At 32.5% G+C, this 27963-nt stretch overlaps 1 pseudogene across 1 annotated transcript; it reads right to left on the reverse strand.

The window, feature by feature from the left end:
* Positions 1 to 1797: 1797 nt before the first annotated feature.
* On the reverse strand, positions 1798 to 11185 carry LOC147409648 (putative mannitol dehydrogenase; annotated as a pseudogene). Its single transcript, XR_015175027.1, has 5 exons — positions 11018 to 11185; positions 6500 to 6613; positions 5256 to 5722; positions 4917 to 5070; positions 1798 to 2146 (listed from the first exon to the last, which is right to left on the reverse strand). The product of XR_015175027.1 is annotated as a putative mannitol dehydrogenase (transcript).
* Between the last annotated feature and the right edge of the window lie 16778 nt (positions 11186 to 27963).

Below are 27963 nucleotides of genomic sequence, written 5' to 3' on the forward strand. Positions count from 1 at the left end.
AACATTAGTTTTCACCGTTGAATTTTAATTTTAAGTGTTGAGAGCTCAGTAGTAGTCCATTTTCAACACCTTCGAACAAGCTAAAAAATATTTCTTTTTAATTTTTTTTTGTGTATGAGTTTTAACATCTAGAAGGTTGTCGTGTTGGATTACCAATTTGAAAATCCATTTGAGTCAAACGACTCATAGCAAGACTTGAAATTTTACTAAGGTGCTGTTTGTTAAACTGAAAAAAATAAGTGCTGAATAGCATTAAGTGCTGAAACTTTAAGTGCAGAATTTAAGTGCTGAAAAAGTTGTTTGTTTAGATGCTAAATCATGTTTGTTAAACATTGGTAAATTGTCTTTGTTACCCTTACAATAATATTAGACATTGTTTGCATGTTTCAAATGCCTATTTCTTATCAAACACAATAAAATATGTTATTTCTTATAAAATTAAAATACAATTCATTTTTAAATAATAAATAATACTCAAATCTTCAATTTATAAATATTAATTTCTATTTATAAAAGCCCACAAATTTCAAATTAAAAATAATAATGTTATACAAGTCACCAAAATTTGAAATTAACATTAAAGGAACTTAATTTTGGATGAATAATATTCGATGGAAATAAATGACGTATAATTATAAAAACACCTTATGAATTAATAAGGGCAACCTACACCACCGCCAATTTTTTTTGTTTTATATGGGTTAAAGTTTTTGGAATGAGCAAATTTTTAGTGAGGATGGTTTAGAGATCATCCTCACCAAAAATCAGTCCATTTTGAAACTTTTAACCCGTCAAAAATAGTTTTTGAAAAAAAAAGGGACGATTTATGGTTCTTGAACTTATTTTGATAGGGTTAGAAGTTTTAGGATGTGCTGATTTTTGGTGAAAATGATCTCCTCATTGTAGAGATCATCCTCATCAAAAATCAACTTATTCCAAAACTTTTAATCCATATAAGACAAAATAATTTAGCCATGGTGTGGGTTTATTAATTTGTGGGGTGCTTATACACTAATGGAGAGATCATCCTCACCAAAAATCAACTCATTCCAAAAAATTTAACCCATATAAGACAAAATAATTTAGCCATGGTGTGGGTTTATTAATTTGTGGGTTGCTTATATACTTATCCATGAGATATAAGAGATAATATCATTTTAAGAATAAGGGCATACTTGTCCATTTTCAAAAAAACAAAGGGTATACTTGTCCGTACAAAAAAAAAAGCGAAGTACTTACAGCTTCATCACTTTTTTTCAGTATTAAAATAGTGCTGTATTTTTTTCACTTATTTTCAGCAATAAACACTGAAAATATAGAGTAAACAAACGTGCTATTTTGACAAAAAATGCTGAATTTAATTTTTTTTAGCAATAAGCGCTGAAAAATAACGCAAACAAACACTGCCGAAGTAAGTGGAGTGCTTTTTTTTTCCAAGGTTTCATGTACAAAATATTTTGTGGGGGCCACCTCTCAATCACATGTAGTTCAAGTTTCTAACGTGGGTTAAATCATAAGAAGATATTTATTTGAAATTTTCTCACAATCTCTCAATCTCTCTGGCCTCTTCATCTCCTATTGTGACATTTATTGGTAGGCAATTATCCTATACACCGCAAGGCAATTATGTTTTAAATTATTTATCCTATAAACGATAATACCACAAGGTAATTATGTTTTTTTTTCCTTTTATTATTTAATTTTAATATATGAAAATCTAAATCTGACTAGGATTCATGTACTTGCATCCGATTTTCTATAAGAATCTACGACTTTCCGATTGCTGCATTTCAAATACAACATTAGTTCAAGAATTTTAGGTTGTTAAATAGTGTAGACGTAATTCACAAGGAGTTGGACTGATAAACCCCACATTGATAATAATAGATAAACAGTACTTGAATTATTGACTTACAACATAAGGTTTCAATTTCTTGCAAATTGGCTTAAGAGTGAGTGTGTTTGCCACATCGATGACAAAATCGATTTTTAACATCACCTACAGCAAGTCGTTCCATAGCTTTGTTCACATAGTCCATCGATATAACCTCTATATCCGCTGTTATATTGTGTTTCGCTGCAAAATCTATCATCTCTTGTGTCTCTTTCATTCCCCCAATTCCACTCCCTGCAATAATCTTCCTACCTATCGAATCAAAATAAACATTTCAATTGTTAGCAAGAAATCACCAAAAATCAGCACATTCCAAAACTTCTAATCCCATAAAAAATGATTTACAAAAAATGGACGGTCCACGATTTTTCAACTTGTAAACATGGGGCTAAAATTTTTGGAATGGGCTGATTTTTGGTGAAGATGATCTCCTCATTATAGAGATCATCCTCACCAAAAATCAGCCCATTCCAAAACTTCTAACCCATGTAGGACAAAAATGATTGGCTAAAACATTGGTCAAAATGTTTGGTGCTAAACAGGACCCTATATATATGGGTCAGGTTCCGTAGACACATAAAACTACTCATAAAGCTACAACATTTTTGTCTTATATGGTTAAAAAGATTTAGAATATGCTAATTTTTTGTGAGGATGATCTCGATGGTGAGGGAATCATCTTTGCAAAAAATCATCCCATTCCAAAACTTCTAACCCCACAAAAACTGATTTACAAAAATTGGACGGTCTAAAAATTTTCAACTTGTAAACATGGGGTTAGAAGTTTCATAATGGGCTGATTTTTGGCGAGGATGATCTCCTCAATATATATATAGGATTAGGATCAGGATCCGTATACACATAAAGCTACAATGCATTTTGTCATATATGGGCAAAAATGTTTGGAATGGGCTGATTTTTGGTGAGGATGAAACTTCTAGCCCCATGTTTACAAGTTGAAAAAGTTTAGACCGTCCAATTTTTGTAAACCATTTTTGATGGGGTTAGAAGTTTTGGAATGAAATGATTTTTTGCAAGGATGGGTCCCTCACCATAAAGATCATCCTCACCAAAAATCAGCCCATTCCGAACCTTTTTAACCATATAAGACAAAAATGTTATAGCTTTATGTGTCTACGGAACCCCACCCATATATATATATATAGGGTCCCGTTCAATGGCTAACTTTTTGGCAAAACATTTTTCAAAACATGAGTTAGAAGTTTTGGAATGGGCTGATTTTTGGTGAGGATGATTTCTACGGTGAGAAGATCATCATCACCAAAAATCAGCCCATTCCAAAACTTCTAACCCCATCAAAAATAGTTTACAAAAATTAACGGTCCACGATTTTTCAACTTGTAAACATGGGTTAGAAGTTTTGGAATGGGCTGATTTTTGGTGAGAATGATCTCCTCACCGAAGAGATCATCCTCACCAAAAATCAGCCCATTCCAAAACTTCTAATTCATGTTTTGAAAAAATTTTGGAAAAAAAGTTAGCCATTGAACACTACCCATATATATATATATATAGGGAGGCGTTCGGAGCCATCTGTTTTAACAGTTGTTTTAACAAAAGAAGCTCCATCGTTGGATTTTGAGGCGTTGGACGGTCGAGATTGAATTAAATAGTATATACGTTTAACTTATAAATTTATAGACTTTTTACAGCGCCATCCCTCATTTGTGAGCTTATTAGTGCCACCTCCCTGGTACAATTACAACTTGAGAGTGAAAAAGAACAGAGAGTTCGTTCTCGTCTGTACTCTCTAACAGCTGAAACCCTCAAACCTCTCTCTCTCTCTCTCTCTCTATCTCTCTCTCTCTCTCTCTCTCGCTCGCTCGCTCCGCTGAAACCCTCGATCCATTTGAAGAAAAACATTGGTAGGGGAGGTTTAATAAGAAATATTACATTCTCAAATGTGTACATGGAAAATACTCGGAAAGGAATACGGATTGCTGGGGATGTTGGAGACCACCCGGATGACAAATTTGATCCGAATGCTCTACCTGTCGTTAAGGGTGTTATAATTCGAAATGTGTGGGGTGAGAAGGTTCAGCAACCGGGCTCGATACAAGGGCTGAAGAACTCACCTTTTACGGGGATTTGTCTCTCCAATATTAAGCTTCACGGTGTGGTTGGACCGGTAACATCTTCTCCATGGAAGTGTTCTGATGTTAGTGGTACTGCTCTTGAAATGAACCCATGGCCATGCTCAGAATTGACAAGCTCTAATGGGTCTGGTTCTTGTTCTGTTTCTTTTAAGGTTTGTTGTGTATTCTTTTGAACCATGTTCATGGTGTGATAAAGAGTCTGAAATTATCTTTAATTTTTATTTTTTAATTATTAATTATTACGTTAGAGAGAGAGAGAGAGAGAGAGGTAGGTTTGAGGGTTTCAGCTGTTAAGAGAACAGACGAGAACTCTCTGTTCTTTTTCACTCTTAGGTTGTAATTGTGCCAGGGAGGTGGCACTAATAAGCCCAAAAATGAGGGATGGCGCTGTAAAAAGTCCATAAATTTATAAGTTAAACGTATATGCTATTTAATTCAATCTCGACCGTCCAACGCCTCAAAATCCAACGATGGAGCTTCTTTTGTTAAAACAACTGTTAAAACAGATGGCTCCGAACGCCTCCCATATATATCAAAAATCATCCTCACCAAAAATCAGCCCATTCCAAAACTTCTAACCCCATGTTTACAAGTTGAAAAATGATGGACCGTCCATTTTTTGTAAACCATTTTGGATGGGTTTAGAAGTTTTGGAATGGGCTGATTTTTGGTGATGATGATCTCCTCACCGTAGAGATCATCCTCACCAAAAATCAGCCCATTCCAAAACTTTTAACCCATGTTTTGCCAAAATGTTTGGTGTTGAACATTTCCCTATATATATATATATATATATTCTGAAATCAAGATACTAAATATAGATGGGAGAATATTCGCAATCGTAATAGTTTGAAAATACAAATTTGTTCATTCCAATTAACGATGATGATGATACGACAACATACCCATAAGCAAAGGGAAAATAGGTAGCTCTAGTGGCTTCTCAGGAGCACCCAACATAACCAATTTCCCTTGAGTCTTCAATAGTCCGATCAACGGAAGTAGGGGTTGAACAGCTGAGACCGTGTCGATAATTCCATCCATGGTCCCCATGGCAGCCTAAGAAATTAATAATGACAGCATTATAACATGCAGCAAATGCACTATCCGTCCAACAATGTAACATTAACAACACTAATGCTATCAATAGATCAAGTTCGCCACATTGGGTCTGGAATCAAGTAGGTCTACCATTGTATCAAATTCTAATTTGACCCCAATTTTTTCAATATATATTTATTTACCTGCATCTCCTCCAGATCACGGCTGACCAAGAAAGAGTCTGCACCAAGTCGTTCGATTGCTTCCTTCTTCTTGCTAGCAGAAGTACTGATCACTGTGACCTTCATCCCAAAAGCCTTGGCAAACTTCACAGCCAGATGACCAAGTCCACCAAGCCCCACTACACCCAAATGTAATACCAGCGCACAATAGCGGTGCACCCGCATCTAGTGGCATGTTGTCTGGAAAATGGACAACAAAGTGTTCATCCACAACAATCTTATCGGAATATCAACCATATGTTCTATTGCCATCAACGTAGTCAGCATTGTAGGTGAGTATAAATTTGGGGCAGTAATTCTCTAAGTCCTGAGCGCAACTATCACATGAACGACAAGATCCAACCATGCACCCCACACCCGCTTTATCTCCCACTTTGACTTTTGTTATGTTTCTCCCCACCTCTGTTACCATGCCTACAATCTCATGCCTAAATAACAGGTTATTGTTGATTTTTGTATTCGTACGAGACAAATCGATATACAGCTTATGTCTCTATAATATTTTCTCTAACCATCTAACATATTAGGTAAAGTACGTGTAATGCATGTAACGCTGAAGTAGTAAAATTTTCATTGTCCTTGCATCAAATACGTCGAAAACTTATAAATCATCAATCAAGTTGGAGTTCAATAAAGGCTCACGAGGCTTAAGTGACAAAAACAGGGGACAAGTATTTGTGACCAATACATAGGATTTTCACTTGAGATAACATATGTCAATTAAGGATATCCTGTAAGCGGCAGTTATAAGACAAGGTACATATGGAAAGGTACAATGAGTCATTTGGGAATCCAGCAAAGTTGTTCTCGCTAATCTATCAGCTTACTTTTTCTTATGAGAGTAGTTCAAGTTGGGAAGGTGCTGCTGGCCAAATAAGGTGGACTCCATCCATCATATATAATACAAAAATGGTTTGAAGAGAAATGTGGTTCAAAATGAATTTTGAATTTTAATGTCAATTAACATAAATGACAATTTTAAACATAGTTAAAGAACATAATAACAAGTTATCATAAATAAATAAATAAATAAATAAATAAAATTGAAACAGAATCAATACTACCATTATGACAAATAACCTAGGATATTCATTTAAAATCATGATTCCATGGCAAATAACCTAGGATATGATTATGACATATACAGCTGAAAGTCATATGCTCAGATAATGACGATTCCAATGAAGATAAAGAGATGAGAGTACCCAGGGACCATAGGATAGACAGAATTGCCCCATTCATTCTTAATGGAGTGAAGGTCTGAACGGCAGATTCCACAGAAAACTATCTTAATGGTAACATCATTGTCCCCATTAGCCCTGCAAAAAAAATTAAATCAGATCAATTACATTCTCCATGGCTAAATCAGTGATATTGAGGAATGATTAAAGAATTAAATAAATAAAAAAAGATTAAAATATGAACAATGGGCCATATAGGAGTTTTGCTTTGCTTGTGGGGACGTAGTGTGTGTGTGTGTGTGTGAGTCGTGCTGGAGTAACATACGAGTGAGATCTCAATGAAAAGCATCTACGGTGAGGAGATCATCATCACCAAAAATCAGCCCATTCCAAAACTTCTAACCCCATCAAAAATGGTTTACAAAAAATGGATGGTCCACGATTTTTCAACTTGTAAATTGGGGCTAGAAGTTTTGGAATAGGCTGATTTTTGGTGAGGATGATCTCCTCACCGTAGAGATTATCCTCACCAAAAATCAGCCTATTCCAAAACCTCTAACCCATGTTTTGAAAAATGTTTTGCCAAAATGTTTGTTATTGAATGGGACCCTATATATATATAGGGTGGTCTTCGGAGGCCCTACAAAGAGTCAAACATTATGCCAAACATTTTTTTAATGTATGAGTTAAAAGTTTCAGAATGTTTAGCTCTTTCTAAGGCCTCCGAACGCTTCCTTATATATGGGGTCCCTTTGGACAGACAACTTTAGGGAGACAAGTTGGGAGAAACTTTTTGTCCTATTTGGCTTAAAAGTTTCAGATTTAGCTCATTTTTTATGAGGAGATCATCCTCACAAAAAATCAGCTCAATCTGAAACTTTTAAGTCATATATGATAAATTTTATCTCCCAACGTTGTTCGTGGCTCAATTTTTTTTAGGGAGGAAAATAGAGAGATTGTAACCCATTTTTCACAGTTAAGGAAGGAATCTCTCTATAGACGTGGACTTAGGCATCTTGCCTAACCACAGAAATCTTGTGTTCTTGCTTGCATTTTTTTTTTCTTTCTATTTATTTCTTTTGTGACGATTGATGTCATTGTTATCAACAGTGATTATTATTTACTGGAATTAGGAAACTTGAGGCCTTATAAGTGTCTATCCAAACACAAAATGGTTATACCAAATGTTGAAACACATTTTTAATGCACTAGATCTGATTGGAGAAAAACTTGGGGCTTCAAGTTTTACTAAAATATTCGCAAATCCAATAGAAATCATCAATCCTTATAACTTGGCACAATGTTTCAAGAACTATAGGATGATGAGAGATTTTTTGCACACTTAATTTTTTGCCACAGTGCTCATAGACTCTCTGGTGTGTGCCACTTCAAACCAATACATGTCATGATTTCAAAACTCATCCAAGACCAAGATGTAATCACCTGAGTCATCTCAGTATCGCCCAGCAACAAGACAGATGGGCAAGTCAATGTATTGGACAAGATTTAAAATCCACACTCATTTTTCTCATTGTTAAACGAGACGTCTCAAACATATCGGAAAACTCATCCCAGACAACTCGGGGTCTCATTCACCAACGAGACGTCAAAGTTTTAAAACCATGATGCATGTGGGCTCATGTGAATGGTGGATCTCAGCTTCTGTGAGCAAAAAAAAATCTCAGAGGATGATGGACAATTAAGTTGTCAATCTAATAAAATGGCGATTTAATGAATTTTAAAAATATAATATATTTTTCTTAAATTATTTTTATTTTTATAATATAATGTTAAATTTGTATTAATTAAACAATTTTCTCAATAATGGAAAATTATGGTCTTATTTTAAAAATATAATTCTAATAGCGAATCCAACTAGAGTCCCGTATGTCCCTGCGTGGAGGATTAAAATCCTCCACCCACGCCTCAACACGTGAGCCTCAATCCAAGAAGTTAATGCCTGAAATATCTTCTTTATGGACCTGGTGGAGGATTGAAACCCTCCTCCCACTCCTCGACACATGCACAATTCAAGGGAATTTTAAAAGAATACACATCGTGTCCACCCAAGGTGGAGGAATAAAATCCTCGTCCCACGTCTCAATACATGCCACGTTAACTATATTTCAAAGATTCCATGAAATATGGTTAAGGTGTCATCTATTCCTCGACCAATTTTTGTAGGTGGATGACGTGGTAAGGACAATTAACCGCACATCTTTTTCTTGTGTATGCCAATAAAAAAGATCTATGGTTTTGTGCGACGTCAGTCATGCATTCATCACGTCTCTTTTAAAAAGGAGATATTTTAATATCAATCCCTTGGATTGTGGCATCTGTTGAAGGTGGGACAATGGATCCTATCCTCAATGAGTTGTTTTTTTGGGGTAGTATTGTAACTAACAAGGTACTTTTATAATTTATGAATGCCATTCAATACACGTGAGTATATGAGATTGGTGGATCCCAGATTTTTGTGAACTCCATGAGCAAAATATTGTGATCAAATTTTTTTACAATCCTCCACTTGAGTGCATACGATCTAGACTAATCTTCTTTTTTAAAATTTCATTGAATTATAGTTTAGGTGGCATCGGTTGAGGTGTGGGAGGAAGATTTTAAGAGTGCTGATATTCAAACTATAAAGTCTTCGCTCCGTCAATACTCAATTGAAGTGGCATGGACATTTAACCATAGATCTTTTTCCTAGAGATAAACAACTAAACATCCCCATAAAAATGTGCAATTTTGTATTCTGAGGAAAAAGATCTATGATTCCATGTCCGCGCCACATTAGCCTAATATTGATCAAGTAAAGACTTTAATTAAAAAATCATTATTCGGATTTTAATCCTCTACCCTTGATGCATAAGATCTAGACTCATCAAATTAGTATGAATAATGATTTTCTAACTAAAAAGTCATTAGTCAACTGACATGTTATGGACACGAAACCATAGATGTGTTTTCTCAAGGCACACAAATTCAAATACGACTAAAAGATGTGCATCCCGAGGAAATAGATCTATGGTTCCATGTCTATAACACATCAAGACTGGCAATGAACCAACTTTTATTTGATATCCGATCTAATCAGAAAATTCGGTTTTGGATCAATAATTTGGATTTTCGGATCAGATTCATATTGAAATATATAGATTAGTAAAATTTTGGATCAACTATAATCCGATCCGATTGATTTTCTTAATACCAACCCTTTCGTCTAATCATCTCCCACTATATATATATTCTCTCTCAAGGTTTGTTAAGAAGGTGAGAAGTCAAAAAGCCATGATCGCGATTCTTCCCCAGGTTTGAGCTTCAACTCTCTCTCAAAGACTTAACGACAATCACGCTCTCAGGCAGCATTCCTTCAAACCAAGTCCTCAACAACAACCATGCTTCCATTTGATTGTGAGTATAAGGAAGGATGAAAGAAAGTTTCCCTTGTTGTAGGTGTAAATCCATTAAATCCACTAGGTGTTTGACTATATTATGATGTGAGATGAAACTTTTCTTTGTTCATGATATGTGATTCTTTGAGATAGAAGGTTAGAGGATTGATTAGAGATTATTGTATAGAATAACTAACGCTAGTCCAATCTGCTTGGTAGTGATTCAAAACGACTTGAAAAGAGAAATTCTATGACAAAATGAAAACTAAACTTATTTGCTTCATCTCCACTCTCAAGAGATTAGGAACCCAAACCTTAAAATTTTCCCCAAATTTAAATCGGATCGGATCAAATTCGGGTCAATGTCTTATTCACCCTATCGGATCTGGACCACATTGTAAAAGTTTCGAATCAATAGCAGGTTGATGCTGATCCAGAACTAAACTGATTCAGTCTTAGTGAAGACTTTCTAATTAGAATATCACCACTCTATTAGTATTTATTGTTATGGAAGGTATCAAATTAATATTATTAAAAAAAGTCCCTGTCAATTATTTAGATATTATTGTTATGAAAGGTATAAATTAATATTATTAAAAAAAATCCCTGTCAATTATTTAGATATTATAAGCACACCTATCTCTCCTACAAAAAACCCAATTCTCGAAAGAAATTATAATATTTATGAAAGCGAGTTATGTTGGCCCAGTCATAAGTAGTCACGTTACAAGAATCATTTCTTACGTCAAGAGTACGCCCGGGAGCCCAACTCCTCTATAAATATACCCGAAAAATGAAAAAAAAAAAAAAAAAAATCAGAATCAAATTCAAGATTTTTTCAAAATCGAATAAAAATCCTGTTTTTTTTTCCCCAAACAAAACACATAAAATAAATATAGATAGTTTCCTGATTTAGATTGGTATAAAGTACAAATACGAGATGATCCCGATATCAGAACAGGTCGATATGGTCGAAATTTACAAAATATCAAACGAGTCATCTTGGATCTCGAACAAGTTAACGTGGTAGGTGATTAATATGCTGTCATGCCGTGAATGAGTCAGTTTTCGTTTATTTTTCAATGGATCTTAATCGAACATAACAACACGTACTGAGAGAATTCTAAAAATAAGAAAAATAAAATACCTTCTGGAGAATTTAAAGGGAGAGAGGACACCAGATGTATCTCTCGCTGCCCATCCAAACGCCTTCTGTGGGTGTTCTTCTTCTGGCGATTTCGTCATTTTAGTTTCACACTCAGAGAGATAGAGAGAGAGAGACCGAGAAAAGAGATGGTACACTTGAGAGACAGAGTGGTGCTATATATTTAAAGATCCACAATAGGACAACCAGGGTGGGTCAGTTTTTTAATTTCTGTCAAAATGGCGAGTTTTTTAAAGCTATAGCGATGTCTGACGCACAGCGTCAAGCGTACAGCATAGATGGGAGGAAGGAACAGAGGAATCCTAGAGATTTCCTAGTGATACTATTTAGAAATCCTTAGGTTAGTGGGACAATTGTTTTTCCCTTGAAAGTGGAAACTGCGAAAGGGATGTAGTGACGCAACTAGTGACGGATGGAGTTTAAAAACTTTGATAATGAAATATGTAACCAGTTGACACCAAGTCAACAGTCGGTAATAATTTTTTAATATTTTTTTTTAGAGTTATTGTCAGTTTGTCACTGTCAGGGCGGGCTTCATTTTTTTAATTAATGACCACTCTTTAAGGAATCCAGTACTTGCAGTTCAGTACACCACCGAGTTGCACCCCAAATCTAAAAAGTATTTATATTTTTTTAATTATTATATCATCCTGAATTATTGCACATCTTCTGTCTTTATAAATAAATAAAAAAGAGAACTTCTATTACCACACCAACTATTTCTAATGCCACCACAAGATGTGTGCTAATTCTTTATGTGATATATATACATGAATTGGGGTGGTGTTAGCAAAAGTTGGTGTCGCATTAGAATTTCTCTAATAAAATGTAGACTCCCTCTCTTATTTCAAGGAATGTTTAATGTGTGCCCAATATTAATATTTTTTTTAGGTTAATCTTGTGTGCAATATGAAGGGAAGAATGTGCATGAAATTTCAATGTTGAAACGTATTCGACATTTTTGATAGGGATAGGAACAAAATGTCATGCACTACGATTAGGGAAAATGAAATTCTACAAATTGGCATCAAGTCAAAGTAAAAGTATATGATTTTCATTAAGTGAAAAATTCATTCATTCTATTGAAATTATTATTGCCTTGATCATCGAAGAGAATTCACAGAAGAATCATGGAAAAAAAAAACAAGAATTATCATTAATAAAGAATTGTAAAGATCTTGTTCAACAAATTTTTTTTTTATTTTTTATTTTATGACGATGATCTAGACCCTTAGGCCCAACTAACAAAGGCAAAGCAACTAACCTCTAAGGGCACCATATCTGGCCCAAATCCCTTGGGTGCATGAAACCCTCAAAAATCACAAATATCAGGTAAGTAGGGATAACTCCATTTGGGTGGCCAATGAAACCTTGCTCAACAAAATTGTTTACCTACAAAATCCAATGTCTCCATCTCTATCCCGTTGGAAGAACGTTCTTAACTATCATTTAAGACACCCATTTTCCTTAAAAAGAAAATAAAACTATGCTGCATATATTTTTGAAATTGAGATGGGAGCATTTTCCCATTTATTGCCCTTTTTATATTTTAACCATACCATATGATTGGTTTTACTATTCTAACTTTTATTGAGATCAATGGGAAAGATTAAAAAAGAAAAATTATACATAATTAAAAAACACCATGATTGTTATTTTTTACCATCACATTTGTTCTATCACGAGCTTCACCCCATGGCCCTATGTAATGTATATTAAAGTTGATAAATCAAATTAATATAAATCATCAATCTTCCCAAAAGGAAGAATGGGCTTGAAAAGTGCCACGTGTTCGTAAAATTAGGTATGAAGGAGTGAAAAATCACCAATCTAGTAATCTAGATTTAAAAAACAAATGATAGAGTTGAAAGAGGGGACTAATAAGTTGGAAGAGTTCATTATATAACCAACCATTAATATTTTTTTCTTGAAATAATGCCCACCACTAATAGATTATCCTCTAAAACCTGTCCCACTTAGAAATGGAAATTATAAGACTAGTTAGGGAGCCGCCTAATTGGACCACATATAACAATAATAATAAAAATGAGGAAAAAAAATAGTGACTGACAGTGAAATAAGACCCATGAGTCATCGTGTTAAGTAGGTGGGTGAATCTCTCCACCATCATTTTACTTGTCGTTTCACGTAAGATTTTAAATTTGGAAAAATGGAAAATTACGTGATGGAACTTATTTCTAAATATTTCTACCACTTGGGAGGTAACTAAATAATCCTATTGGAGAACTTTTCCTTTATAAATGCACTCACACCTCGATTAACAAAATTGTTGAAGTCTACGGAATAATCTTTTTCTGCCCAATTAATTTATCTCAATTTTTTCACAATGATTATGATGCATTCCCACGATCTAGGATGATGAATTGCGAATGGCCTAGTCATAATTTCGAAGATTTAAACGTAATTTTTTTATTGAGTATCTGTTTCACTATGATTATTACGCATGCATTTCAAGTGTTTTGTGAAGGCCATTCCAATGATGAGTTCAACGTTTTAAGAATATAGTGTGCAACGTTAAGTTTGAAATTCAATGTGTGTAAGCATATATTAAATACAATGTTGAATAGATATTGACAAAATATCTATACTAGAGAAAATCTTTAGATCCGAAGTATTAATCAACAAGAAAAATAATAATCTCATAAGACACAAGATATACGTGGTTCGATCAAAGCATCGACTTATGTCCATGAGCGAAAACGGTGATTTCACTATGATAACCAAAAAAGAACTGGGTTATAATTTCATTGCCTCTCGTATATCTCTCTTTCTCACCCCATTAAGGTTTCATCTCTTACCCTTTATATATTTAGGGTTATAAAATGGGTAAACGTCTCAGATCCAAATCCAAATCAAAAGGGCCGAATATTTTGACCAGGCTAATTAAACAGGTCATACGGGTAGTTATTAGATCATCAAAAAATCCGGGTTGAATCCACGACAACTCTCCATATACAAGAATAAAATATATAACCCAACAATCTAAAATGCACATATAATAATAGCAAAGCGGACACTTAGAAAAAAAAGAGTTAAAACTCTTATTCAAGGTAAATTTTTTAAGTTATTAAATCTCTTTAAGTTTATCTTCAATCTTATGGCAAAAATCCTAATTTTAATGTCTTATTTCTAATAAATATAAGAACAAATGACAAAAAATAAAGTTTGTATCCATTTACTTGCAATACCCACCTCAACTTTAAAATAACTATCTACACACTTATTTCATGTTTTCCTTAAAATAACTAATTGCACACACGTGTTGGGTACCGAAGGATTACACCCAAACCAAATTACCGAGTAAACTCCTAAATCTAATTTGTCATTCTCATCTCCAATACTAACTCAAATCGAATGATTACACGCAACACAAAAATTCTCTCATCTCCAATGCTATAATCTAAACTTTCCTTGTGTTTTAATCACTTATTCTTGTATGATTTAGGCATATAATCATTTTTTTATTCTTTGGAAAATCTGTAGGGTTTCTTATTTAAGTGTATAATACATGCCAATTAACTTCATTTGCTCATATAAACATATTTTTTATTTTTTTATAAGTCATATTTTTCGAATCACATTTTTTACAATTTTTATGTATGTTTGATAATCTAGGACTGAATTTTGTATAGCATTCTTGATATTTACCTATCGAGTACGCAATAAAAATTTTGATATAAAAATATCGAAAATACACAACACTTTGAATAACCCCCTACACCGAAAGTTGGATTGAACACTCGGTATGTACCTACTGAGTCATGTGTGTTAAATTTGATACTATGGTTCTAAACAGACAATAAACTTCTTTAAATTTTTCCCATCAAAATTATGTTTCACTCGCATTTACTCAATGTTTACAAGTAACAACACATTCAAATCTAATAGTTATAAGTATACTTATATAACATCAATATAATGACTTGCTTGTCTTAAAAAATTAGCTCGCAAGCCTCAAAATATTCATCTCAAATTGGCTCGCAGACCTCAGAAAAAATAATATAAATATGTTATTTAGTCACTATCATTGTTGAGGATTATTAAACCTTCATATAGCACAACATCTAATCAAATCATTTATCTAAATTGTTCAATCCTAATTGAGAACATACCCGCTCAATTTGAAGCCAATGGATCATGGTGTTTTCTTCAAACCTCGGTGATATGAGGTATCAGACATCCTTCTTGCATAAAAAGCTGAATAAAATGATCATCTATGTAACCGATCGTAATGTTTTTTAATGCCTCAATTGTTAGTGTTGCTGATCATAAAGGCAAAATGGTTAAGCATTGTTGTCTTGATAGTGAAGTACAAAAATATTTTAAATCGAAGCAATTAGATGAGCCATATCAGGCATACTCATCCAATTGACTGGTACAAAAATTATAAAATAAAATAAAATATTGTATTTTCTCCAGCTCATCAACCTGTACTTCATTCCTGAATATCTGAATGTAATGAGCTTGAAATAAGATCAACTCATCTACTCCTAGAGTTATCATTAGTCATATCCAAAAAGTCCAACAACTGCTCTAAAATCACAATTTTTATGTTCAGAAAAATCCTTTATATTTACAATATCCTTGGATACCTCATATGGGAAATAGTGGATATATCTATCATGATTAGTTGACCTTCTACGGTGAAGTAGATGTTTTTTGACCGGTACTTTATTCGTATTACGCCTAAAAGAAGAAGATGATCCTTCACTTTGAACGAAAGAAATCTCACATGGATATGATGCTTCACTTTGAATTGAAGAAATCTTAGGTGGATCTATAGTTGATGTGTCAGCACCCGACATATCATCATTCTCCATCCTTGACCACGTATTGTAAATGGTTTTTCCTTGTTGGAGGGGTTTGACTTTGAACTAAGTTTCTTTAGGTAGATAAGTTTTATTCAATTTTGACTGTTCATTGTAAGTAGAGCTTATTTTTGTGACACTAAATTGATTTATTTCCTTGATTGCTTGGAGAATTTATTTTGGCTTAGCACCTAACATTGTCATTCCATACAGTAATTATTTATCACTCGGCAATAGTTTTCTAATAAATGAATGCCCCTCATTATGCTCAGTAATCTTGTGATTTTGGAAATCACATATTACCTTGATTTTCCACTGATCATCCTTAGGCACTTTCCAACCTTTCAAAGAAAAAAGGGCATCCGCATCTCTTGGTACCCGACCTTCTAATAGATTTTTCATCACCATCCTTTTTTGACCTTCCACCCCTCTCATAACTAAAGGAAAGTATGGGGATATCACTCTTTTAATTATCAAATCTTGAGACTATTAGATCAGTCCTACCAATCTTATTAGTTTCTGTGACCCATCTACATATGTCATCTAGACTATGAAAAACTTGATCCAATTTAAAATATCTCGTATAATCAATTACATTAGGTAACTACATTGAAGTTGTTGATGAAGTTAAATAATTAGTGAACAAGTAAAAGAACTTAAATGATTAAAAAAAATCAGTTTTGCTTGATTAGTTTTATCAATAGTTGCCAAACAAATTCAGTATGTAACAACTTCAGTATGTACATACTGAATTTGTTTCAACACATTTAGTATTGTGGCATCAGATGAACTCTGATAAGATTTATAGTTTTGTTCGGTACCTTTGCATCGAACAATGTGTGGTACACTCGGTATGAACTCACCAAGTGTGATAAATAATATTTGGTATATACCTACTAATTGATTATCTAGTATTATTTGAATTTTATCTGTCTATTCGATATATACATACCGAACATGTTTTTCCATGTTAGGTCTGCACCTACCAAACGACATCGAAATTTTTAAAAAATGATCATTTGCTTCTAAGATTTGTTTCAAATGTTAATAATAATTGAAAATAAAAACAAATTGCATGTCATTATATTCGTTAGTCAATCCATGTGAGATAACACTATCAAAAAAATTTAAACAAAGAAAATGAATTGTAAAAATCTTATAAACTTATCTCCATTACTTCAAATCTATCGACAAACTTCGAAGAATTGAAAATACCGGAGTGTAATGGCCATTAGTCCTTTATTCACATAAGTTAATTTGAATTTAATATTTTAAATAGAAATGTATAAGTTTCAATCAGTGGGAGTGAAACGTTGTTACCAATAAATGGGTTTTTTTGCACACAACCTTTCGGTAAGTGAAGGTGTGTATAATAAGCCAAAACAGAAAGATAATTTTTTTTCTTTTTAACAAAAATAATTTAAGTGAGTGCAATTTACCATTTCGGTGTGTGCAAATAGACCAACCCGATTATCATTCTCTAGCCAAAAACAAAAGAATCGTTATCCCTGACTCCAGAAAACACAAATTTTCATAAAAATGATAAGCAAAAAAGATAAACATGTACGGTTGGATGTAATTAAAGGTATTACTCAAGGTGATTTAGACATAATCTCTATGATTTTAGATGAGTTGTAGGTAAGGTATCTTTCCCGTGTTGAATTCACTGGACAAACCAAAATATCTTCAACTTTTTAGTGAAAATCTTTTTTTTTTTTTTATATAAAAAAAATTCATTATCTTCAACCTCTTCAGTCAATAGGTAAAAGATAGGATTTTGTTAACATGTGCCCAAGGGGCGCATGGTAAAGTGCAATAAATACACTTTGAAAATTATAATTTAATGGTATTTTGATAAAAATATTTTTTTTTAAGAACCTTTTGGCTTAAAATCCAATTTTCAAAGTGTATTTATTGCACTTTACCATGTGCCCTCAGGACACACGTTAACAAGACCCGGCATGGATATTGAATATTTATTCCACAATCCTTGATTTTCTTAAGATCATATACCAGATCTTAGGTATCTTAGAGATTCTAAGGTATGAAAGTTCTTACAATGAGAAATGAATCTAGAAGATGTGGCAATTAGCAAGGACGTCATGGCAACTACTTTAGTTGGTAAAGTTTTTGGGTTATTATACTAGAGACCTAGGTTCAAATCCCGTCAAGAATTCATTAAAAATAGGGTTACTAATAAATAAAAAATAAAGATAACAAAGCTTATCGATAAAAACAAAAAGTTAGTGAGATATCTTAAATACGCAATGGAGACATCTTCGATTATAACTTGTCAATTGAATCATAAACTCTATTTAAATTCTGACCACTAACTTGATCACCAGAGTTTTGTTTGCATGGCTATCCTTGTCAAGATTTGATTTTGCATCGGACAACGGTCAAATCAAGGAGAAGAACCCCACAAAATCCATGGATAATGATACCATAGACTTGAGATCAATTCCAGTCACTGATCACTAAGTTACTTATCTCACTAAAAAACTAAGTTTACTCGTAAAACAAATAGAACACACACCAAAATCAGCATAATGGATTATTTCTTGAGTAGGTTGGAGCTTGAACTTATTATCAATGGCCATGCACAATAAACATGTTGACGAAATTTGGTAATATTAATTTGAAATAAATCACCAATCAGGCTTAATTTTGGATGCTTCATTAATTAATCAAGGGTAGACTTAAAAATGAATCTTTCAATAAACTTGAAACTGCAACCTACTGTCCATAGGCTTTTCTTAATTACCAACTGTCGACAATAAATTTTCAACGAATCTACCTCGAGATTCATGAAATATAATCGTAAATGATTTTATTGATTTCGATGAAAAGTAGATACAGATCTCAGTGTTTCCTCTAATTAACAGTCAAATACAAAATAGTAATGATGACGTATGTAGCTTTTCTTCTTTTCGAGCTTCGCGTTTAATCGGCTGAGAAGGATCCTTTGACGTTGTCTTTACTTTGTGATTGATCTTCTGTAGAGGCTTCTGTAGATTTTCTTCTCTCTGGACTTCGCGTTTTATCGGCTGAAAAGGTTTTCTTAGCTTCCGGAGAAGGGCTTTATGCTTGATCTTCTCTTTAGTTAGAGTCCGGATCTCTGAAGAACCTTGCTTTATCTCTAGATGAGGGCTTGAGAGCTTCTTCTTCTCTAGAAGGACAGTTTCTATCTTCTGAGATAAAGTGATCCAGATACCTTCTTAATGAGAGAGACTCTTGTATTTATAGACTTAAAGGTAATTTAGCTTTCCAGTTATACCTCCAATTTAAAGAGGTTTAATTGATTTATTTAAAAGGTTAAATTTGTCCAAATCCAATTTTAAGGATTTAATTGGTCATTATTGGGCCGAACTCATTTGTTTGGGTGTAGGGCCCAATATTTAATGTGTGGATCACTTAATTCTTATTTAGATCATGGACTTTATCTGCGAAAGCCCAAATTCAAACTATGTGTGGCCCATCCCAATCAATGGGCCCAATTTAAACTTATGGGCCCAATTTTAACTTATGGGACTTTCGTTAATTTAGAAAACGACGGGGACCCGTTTAAATTTTGATGCCTACAAATGCCCCCTCAAGGATGGTGTTGTCAGATTGAAAAATATAGGGGTATCTATAATATCAATCAAAATGTGATGGGGGACTAAATCATCAATATTTTATTTTCTATAAAGTTGAATAAAGGTTGAAAGTAAGGTCCATAAGTAATTTTACATTAGTCTCAGTCTAAGACGTTTGAGGTCAAGCGATGAATATCATAAATTTGAAAAACACAATGGTATCTCTAATATCGATAAAAACTTGGAGGGTGGGTAACGGAGATTCATCGAGTAGACCTCACCCTTGCATTTTTATTACAAAAACTCTATTGGAGTTCTGATAACTCTAAGAGAACCTTACTTTACTTCATCAAGTTTGTTACTCAACAAATTTTGGAATGAGATCCATATTCCTTTAAACGATTAAATATCATTCTTTAAATCAAATATTTATTTTTTGTTCTCTCAACATAATTATCTATCCCAAAATCATCATTCGGCCCACATGACCGCATTGACAATCCAACACTAGGATCTCACCATTGCATTTTTATTACAAAAACTTTCTTGGAGTTCTAATAACTCTAAGAGAATCTTACTTTATCAAGTTTGTCACTCTAACAAATTTTGGAATGAGATCTATATTCCTTTAAAGGATTAATATCTATAATATTTTCATTCTTTAAATCAAATATTTATTTATAGTTCTCTCAACATAAGTATCTATTGTAAAATCATCATTCGGCCCACATGACTGCATTGGCCATCCCACGTTAGAACCTTATACATTTCATGATTAAACTTAGATATTTAAAAAAAAAAAAGGTTTGATTCTTAACTTCAGAATATAATATATAGATGTTGAGAGGAGAGAGATAAAAAGAGAATATCATAGGTATTATAGATATTTAATCTTTTAAAATGATGTGGATTCTATCCAAAGGTTTGTTGGGTAACAAACTTAAAAAAGTAATGTTCCCTTGGAGTTATTAGAATTTCTAAGGAGCTTTTTTGTTATAAAAAAAACACAATCTACACATTGGTAAATATCCTTCTTCTTATTTTTTATTTTTTATTTTATTTTTAAAGAGTAAGACTAACTTTATTAACTTAATAGATTTCAAATCTTACAAATGGTCATTGAGCTCACGACATACAAAAACATGATCCGATGCCACAATGATGTAGAGGAAAAAATTCTATAAATTTTGAACAAAAATATTTTGAAAAAAACTTATTTTTCACTGTTGAAATTTTATTTTAAGTTTGAGAGTTTGGTAGTCGACCATTTTCAAAACACTGGATCAACTCCAAAAAGAAGAGTGTTTTTCTTTTATAAAATTCAATGAGTCTGCATGTCGTCAGTTTGAAAAAGAACATGAGTCTTTTTAAATATTAATCAAAATTTAAGGGTTAAACACTAATTTTAATTTTTTCTAAAAAAATTCAGTTGGGGGGGGGGGGGGGTTCTAACTCACAAAAGAAAATAAGGATGTTTTTAAATATTAATCAAAATGTAAAGGGGTAAGCACCAATCTTAATTTTTCACAAAAAATTCATTGGGCTACTGCCCTTGTGGGGCTCCATGTAGCCTTGCCCATGGTAGGCAATGGTTTTAAAACTCGGTTTCACGTCTCGTCTCGTCCAAGCCCTATATCGAGTTGTCTCAGATGAGTTTTTCAATACGTCTGAGATGTCTTATTTAACAAATCAAAAAATTGAACGTGAGGTATTAAATCTCGGTCAAAAAAGTGATTTGTGAGTTGGTCTCATTCAGCTCTGATACCAAGTTAACTCGGTCAATACATCTCGGTCTCGGACGAGTTTTAAAATCATTTGGTAGCATGTAATTTAATGTGATTAGACACTGTTTTGGATTGTGACTCATCTTGCATTTGGTGGGTTATTTAAAGCAGGGGATAACTTATAGATACCCTCCAATTTTGTTAAATATTTGAGATACCTTTCCCTTTCTTTTCAAATTAATGACAAATTCTCTTAAAATGTTCTTTATCTTTTCAACCAATAACCAAAATCTCTTCATTTTCCTCTCCGAAATCCGTTGTTTTTAACCTCAAATTCCATCTCCTTAACCATTCAATTTTAAGAACAATATAGGATATATATATGGGTCAGGTTCAAGGGACATATGAGAAAATATATGTAAAAATAATGTAACATTTATAAATTTTCAAAATATGGGTTAGAAATTTCGGATTGAACTGATTTTTTGTGAGGATGATCTCTATGATGGGAAGATCATCCGAAAAAAAAAAAAATCAGTCAAATCTAAAACTTCTAACCCCATTAAAAGTGATTTAGAATGTGGACCGTCGACTTTTTGTTGATTTTTGTCAATAATTTGTAAATCACTTTTGATGGATTTAGAAGTTTCTGATTGAGCTGATTTTTTGTGAGAATGATCTTCTCATCATAGTGACCATCCTTGCAAAAAATCAGCTCAATCCAAAACCTCTAACCCATATTTTGAAAAACCATTGTTTTTTCATATGTTTTTACATATGGCCCTTGAACCGCCTCATATATATATAATTTTTTTTTCCTTTTGGAAAAGTTGAAAATGTTGAATTTTTTTTAATAAAATTAGAATTTTGGCAAAAGTTGGAGATGAAATCAGACAGATCTAGATAAGGTTGGTTGTCTCGAACAAGATAGATCCTTACTTCAATTTACAATTATTTATTAATATATATTTATGTAAATAATTATAATTTATTTTCATAAAATAAGAGGGATTAGAAGATAATTTGTAGATTTATAAGATTAATGAGATCACGTGAGAGATGATTCACATGAAATATCCCACTCGCTCCTTTATGATGGTGAGTGATTTTGGTCTCGGACAAGATTTGAAACCATGATCGAAGATCACACATATTTTTGTGTAAATTTCTTTTATCCTTTAGTGATTTGCATCTATGAAATCTTTCTAAATGGTTTTTGTTCAACAAATATGGCAGTTGGTGGTTGTGATGGTATACATTGATTTTCATATATGCATATAGAGACAAATTAAATGGTGGGCCTTATTGACTTAATGCCCTTTTTTGCATTCCACGTGTTCCAATTTCACATCACATGAATCTACTAAAAAGGAGTGTTTTGGTTGGTTTCTTAGTCCCACATCGATTAAATTTTTAGAATTCTATATGGTATATCTATACTTGACTATAATATACAATATGTGGTGGGAAATATATTTATATAATAACATGGTATAAGATCGAGTTATGATTGCTTAACTTGTTTGTTAAGTTCTTTTAACTGGCTCTGATACCATGTAGGAAAAATTTATATATTTCTCATTTTTTAAATAAAAATCATTCTTCTACTTAACAGTGAAAACTATCTATAATTTTTTGAATAAATTGTGATTAAATCAGGATTTTAATAATTGTCAATTAAATTATGATCTTTTAAAAAAATCATGAAGTTTTGGAAAGAAAAAAGCATTGATTTTTTCAAAAAATCATGATAAATCGTGATTTAATCAACGATTTTTAGATTGTTTTTATTTTTAAGTGTTATTTTATCATTTAATATATAAAATACACATTTTTATATGTTTTTAATTTAGTTGATGTATTATCGACTTTTTTTGAAACTTTCTCTTACCGAATTAGTCCCAAGCCTTGACTTTGTCACTATGCTACTTAATAAAAAATACCAATGTTTTAAAAACCGAATTAGTCATTGACCCGTATGGCAGACTGGGTCAATCCAAAGCGGTCCGATTAGTGGGTCTAACCGGTTGGACCAAAATAAAAATAAAATATTAAGTAAATATTTTTGGTTTCTTCCCAAAATCAAGTAAATTCAACTTCAAAAACATGATCGAATGTCACTTGAAGTAGATTATAAGATTTTAAGAACTTTTACAAAAACAAAAATTAAAAAGAAAAATTTCTCCCGTTGGATTTGAATATGAAATTTAAGAGTTTAGTGGCTATTCATTTTCAAAACATGGATCAAGCCCAAAGAAAATATTTATTTTATTTTAAATTTGGTCTAGACAAGAATTTTAGGGGTGGTCTTACAAAGCATGTGGACCCGACAATTAAAATCTTACAAAGTTCGATCATTTTCCATTATTTTGTAAGGGAAGACCTAAGGTCAAGGGAGCGTGTTATCAATTTTAAAACACAGGGACACTTCAACGATTCACCAAATTGTGGAGGGGTATGTGAAAAATCACCCAACTGTTGGACCAGTCCTTTAACAAATCGGAATGAGTCACCGGTTGAATAGGTTGAATCGGGCAGGCCAATTGATTTTTTTAGTGGATTCAACCCGTAAAAGGTAAGGTGTTGTTTGTTAAATTGAAAAAAATAAGTGTTGAATAGCATTAAGCGCTGAATTTAAGTGTTGAAAAAGTTGTTTGTTTAGATGCATAATCATGTTTGTTACACATTGCTGAAATTGGTAAATTATCTTTTTTACCCTTATAATCATATTATATATTGTTTGCATGTTTCAAATGCCTATTTCTTATTAAATATAGTAAAATATATTATTTTTTATAAAATTAAAATACGATTTATTTTTAAATAATAAGTAATACTCAAAATTTTAATTTATTAATAATAATTTTTATTTCTAAAAGCTCACAAATTTCAAATTAAAAACTATAATGTCATACAAGTCACCAAAATTTGAAATCAACATTGAAAGAACTTAATTTGGGATGAATAATTTTCTATGGAAATGAAGGATGTGTAATTATAAAAGCACCCCACGAATTAATAAGAGCAACCCACACCATAGCCAATTTTTGGTGAGGATGATCTAGATAGTTTAGAGATCATACTCACCAAAAATTAGCCCAATCCAAAACTTCTAACCACGTCAAAACTAGTTTAAAAAAAAAAAAAAAAAAAAAAAAAAAACGATTTGTGATTCTTGAACTTGTTTTGATGGAGTTAGAAGTTTCGGGATGGGCTGATTTTTGATGAGGATGATCTCCTCATTGTAGAGATCATCCTCACCAAAAATCAACTCATTCTAAGACTTTCAACCCATATGAGACAAAACAATTTGGCCATGGTGTGGGTTTATTAATTTTTTTGGGTGCTTATTTACTTATCTATAGGATACAAGAGATAATATCCTTTTAAGTCAAGGGCATACTTGTCTATGCCCCAAAAAACGAAGGGTATACTTGTTTGTGCCAAAAAAAGCAAAGTGCTTACAGTTTCAGTACTTTTTTTCAACATAAAAATAGTGCTGAATTTTTTTAACTTATTTTCAACAATAAGCGTTGAAAATATGGAGTAAACAAAAGCAATATTTTGACAAAAGTGCTGATTTTTTTTTTCAGCAATAAGCGCTGAAAAATAGTGCAAACAAACACCACCTAATAGATCTAGTTGGACCGGCTAGTCTGATCCAATTTTTAAAACATTGAAAAATACTATTTAAAAAGACAAACTTGGACCATTACCTTTTTACCAGATCACATTTTTGGAGTCTAAATTCACCAATGTTTGCCAAACACTACCCAAAAATGTCCCCACATCTCACCCTATTGCACATGATCAATTTCCTCTCAAATGGCACATTTAGATTCTCTTTTATCCATTTTCTATTAAAATTAAATTATTTTGTCTGAAATAATTTATGTAAGAATAAAGAGTAAGTTGATCAAAATATAACATTTACATTTGCAAATTATCATAAATTAGAGTAATATAAAATATTAAAGGGTCTCTCAACAAAAAAGGGAAAGGTCTTGAGTTCAAGTCCTCTCGTTAACCACCCACAGAGATTTATCCTGGCTTACCTGGTATGTATGGTTTATGGTGTCGCGAGTACTTAAGGCATTTGGATGAGATATGGTGCTCTAAGAGGTCGGTTGCTTCGTCCCTACTAGTCGGGACTACAGGTCTAGACATCCTGTCATCAAAAAAGAAAAAAAAGAAAACAGTGTAGGCATCTTGTTTAATTGCCCTTCTACAAATCATCATAAACTTTTGTCAAACATATAGTTTGCCTCTTATCAATGATAAATCATCGCAAATTTTTTGTACATTCTCACAATTTCAATTAAAATTCTTACAAACTTTAAGATCTAGAAAATCGTTATAAAAGACCAAAAGTTTTCTAATGCAAAACTTTGTGCATTTTACAAGTACTAAGAACAAGCAAAATGTTTAGAAAACTTTCACAACCATGGGCTTATGCCTAGTTTTTCTCAAATAAAAAATAGCATATTATGTTATTGGTATTGGATAAGTACTTGATTAACAAGAAATTAAAGTAATAAAATTTTACTTTTCGGACTAAAACTCGCCACACTCAAGGGGTGGGAAGGAAGAATACTTGGGCTAATACCATCCAGTCAATGATGGCTTTTGTTCACTTTTCATTTTTGGATTTGTACCGAGGGAAATAGATAATTAGCTTGTTATTGTTGGAAACTTGGGGTATTTTTAATTTTCTATTAGGCTAGAGAAATTGTGGAAGACTTAGCACATATAGGGCATGTTTGGTAACAAGATGGTGTTGCACATTGATCTTAGCTCAATTCAATACCCAGTTTTTATTTGAGATTATTAATGAACGATATTCAAAACAATGTAGAACATGTTGATGGGAGCCGAACAATATCTTCACTCCCTAGAAGTCAAACACACTGTATTGAAACTATATTGCATTCTTGTAAGATATAGCACAATTCTAGCTTTGTTACCAAAAATGTCCTTGACAAGAACTTTATGTCCTGAGGGCTGTAAAAAGATGATATCAGACTTGAAATTCAATCTTATCCAGTGGTTTAAGGCCTAGATCGAGGTTTTAAGATACAATATGGACCTAATTAGGGTTGTACATTTTACTTGAAACCCAAATTGAACTTGAACAACCCAGATCGAATTGAAACAAAAAAATTGGTTCAAGTTTAGTTTGATCCCTCGAAAATCAGATCAAAGCGGCCTAAATGAAAACCCAAACTAACTAAAAGCCAAAAAATTAAAAAAAATTGTCAACAAATTATTTATTTTATAATAATAAATAACTATCAATCTGTAGACATGAGATCTTCATCATTTGAATTTCAATAATACGTTGTTTGGAGTCATCACCATTCTATTTTAGAAATGGGTGTGAATGAATACCCAAATTAGTTTTTAAAAAAAATCATTTTACATGACATTGTATTGACTATCGTTCATGGAAAATAGTGTGGTTTACTTAAGATCTTGGTAAAGAGGTTCAATTAGAGAATCAGGAAAGTGTTAGGTGTAAGGTTTCAAGCATACAAATGTTTAACATAACCTTTATACTATAATTCTCGATAAGATCTAAAATCAATCACATATCTCAAGAATACTATTCATGTAAATTAAGAATTAAGTTAGGGTACTTACCTTGTACCATAACTAAATCATTGATTGAAGAAATGTTGGAGGTGTGCCTTTACAATCCACGTGTTTGATGAAGTGCTTGAACCCCAATTGTTTAATTCCTTTGGTTCTAGACTCACATTCTTCCTCCCTTCTATATGGATCAGCTAGGATTCTAATGATTGATGAATATCACTATTTCAGAACTCTCTTTCTTATGTGCGGTTCTTACTTACTATTATGGGGTTGTCGATCATCTTTTATAGATGGAGATTGAGGACCTAGAATTCCTTTTTTAGTAAGATTCCTATCCATCAAGGTTTTCTATTAATCTTAATAAAGTGCTTTCTAATTCCAACAATATTGGGAATCCCTTTCAATATTGACATCTATTATTATTATAAAATCCTTTTACAATTAAAACACCAAACGTTGAGGTCAATGGGCCACACGATTTATTGACTTCTAACATTCTCTTATGTGACCTATTAGACCGATTATGCTAAGGTGAATTTTCAAAATATTTTGAAAAGACTCAATTTAGGATTTTATAAATAAAAACATTTTATACGTGATCATGAATTTAAAAAAACTTGTTAATATTCTTAAGATTCAATTAGATTTTATAATGCCATATTTTAATTAGGTATTAATGTGAGTTATGACGTTTGTATGTCATCTACGTCACACTTCCTTCTATGTACCATGCCATCAATACCCTTTCTGATATAACATTTAATTATGTCTCTGTCATTTGTCTTATTAAGATATTTACTGTATTACTTAAATCCAAATAAAATATGCATAATATAAATGGAAACATGAAATGAGTAGAAAAAAACTTTATTTAATACTAATGTTAGTGTCAATTACATAACCACTTCAAAAATAATCTATTTTAAATTTATAAAAACTTTTCCAAAAGACTCATCTTAATAATATGTTCTTTGTAAGCCTTTTGTGATAATCCCTTTGTCATCAACTATCATTTGAGTGGTACTAATGTTCTTTTCTGACACTAACTATTTATGAACTTTTTCTCTAATCACAAAGTACTTGACTTTCATGTGTTTCATACCGTTCGAGTGCTTTCCATCTTTAGAGAAGAATATGACTGCAATATTATCACAATATATTTTCAACGGTCTGACTGTAGAGTTGATAATTCCAAGTCTTAAGAT

Source organism: Akebia trifoliata, chromosome 2 (assembly GCF_017979445.1).
Source record: "Akebia trifoliata isolate Shusen 1 chromosome 2, ASM1797944v1, whole genome shotgun sequence".
Lineage (NCBI taxonomy): Eukaryota > Viridiplantae > Streptophyta > Magnoliopsida > Ranunculales > Lardizabalaceae > Akebia > Akebia trifoliata.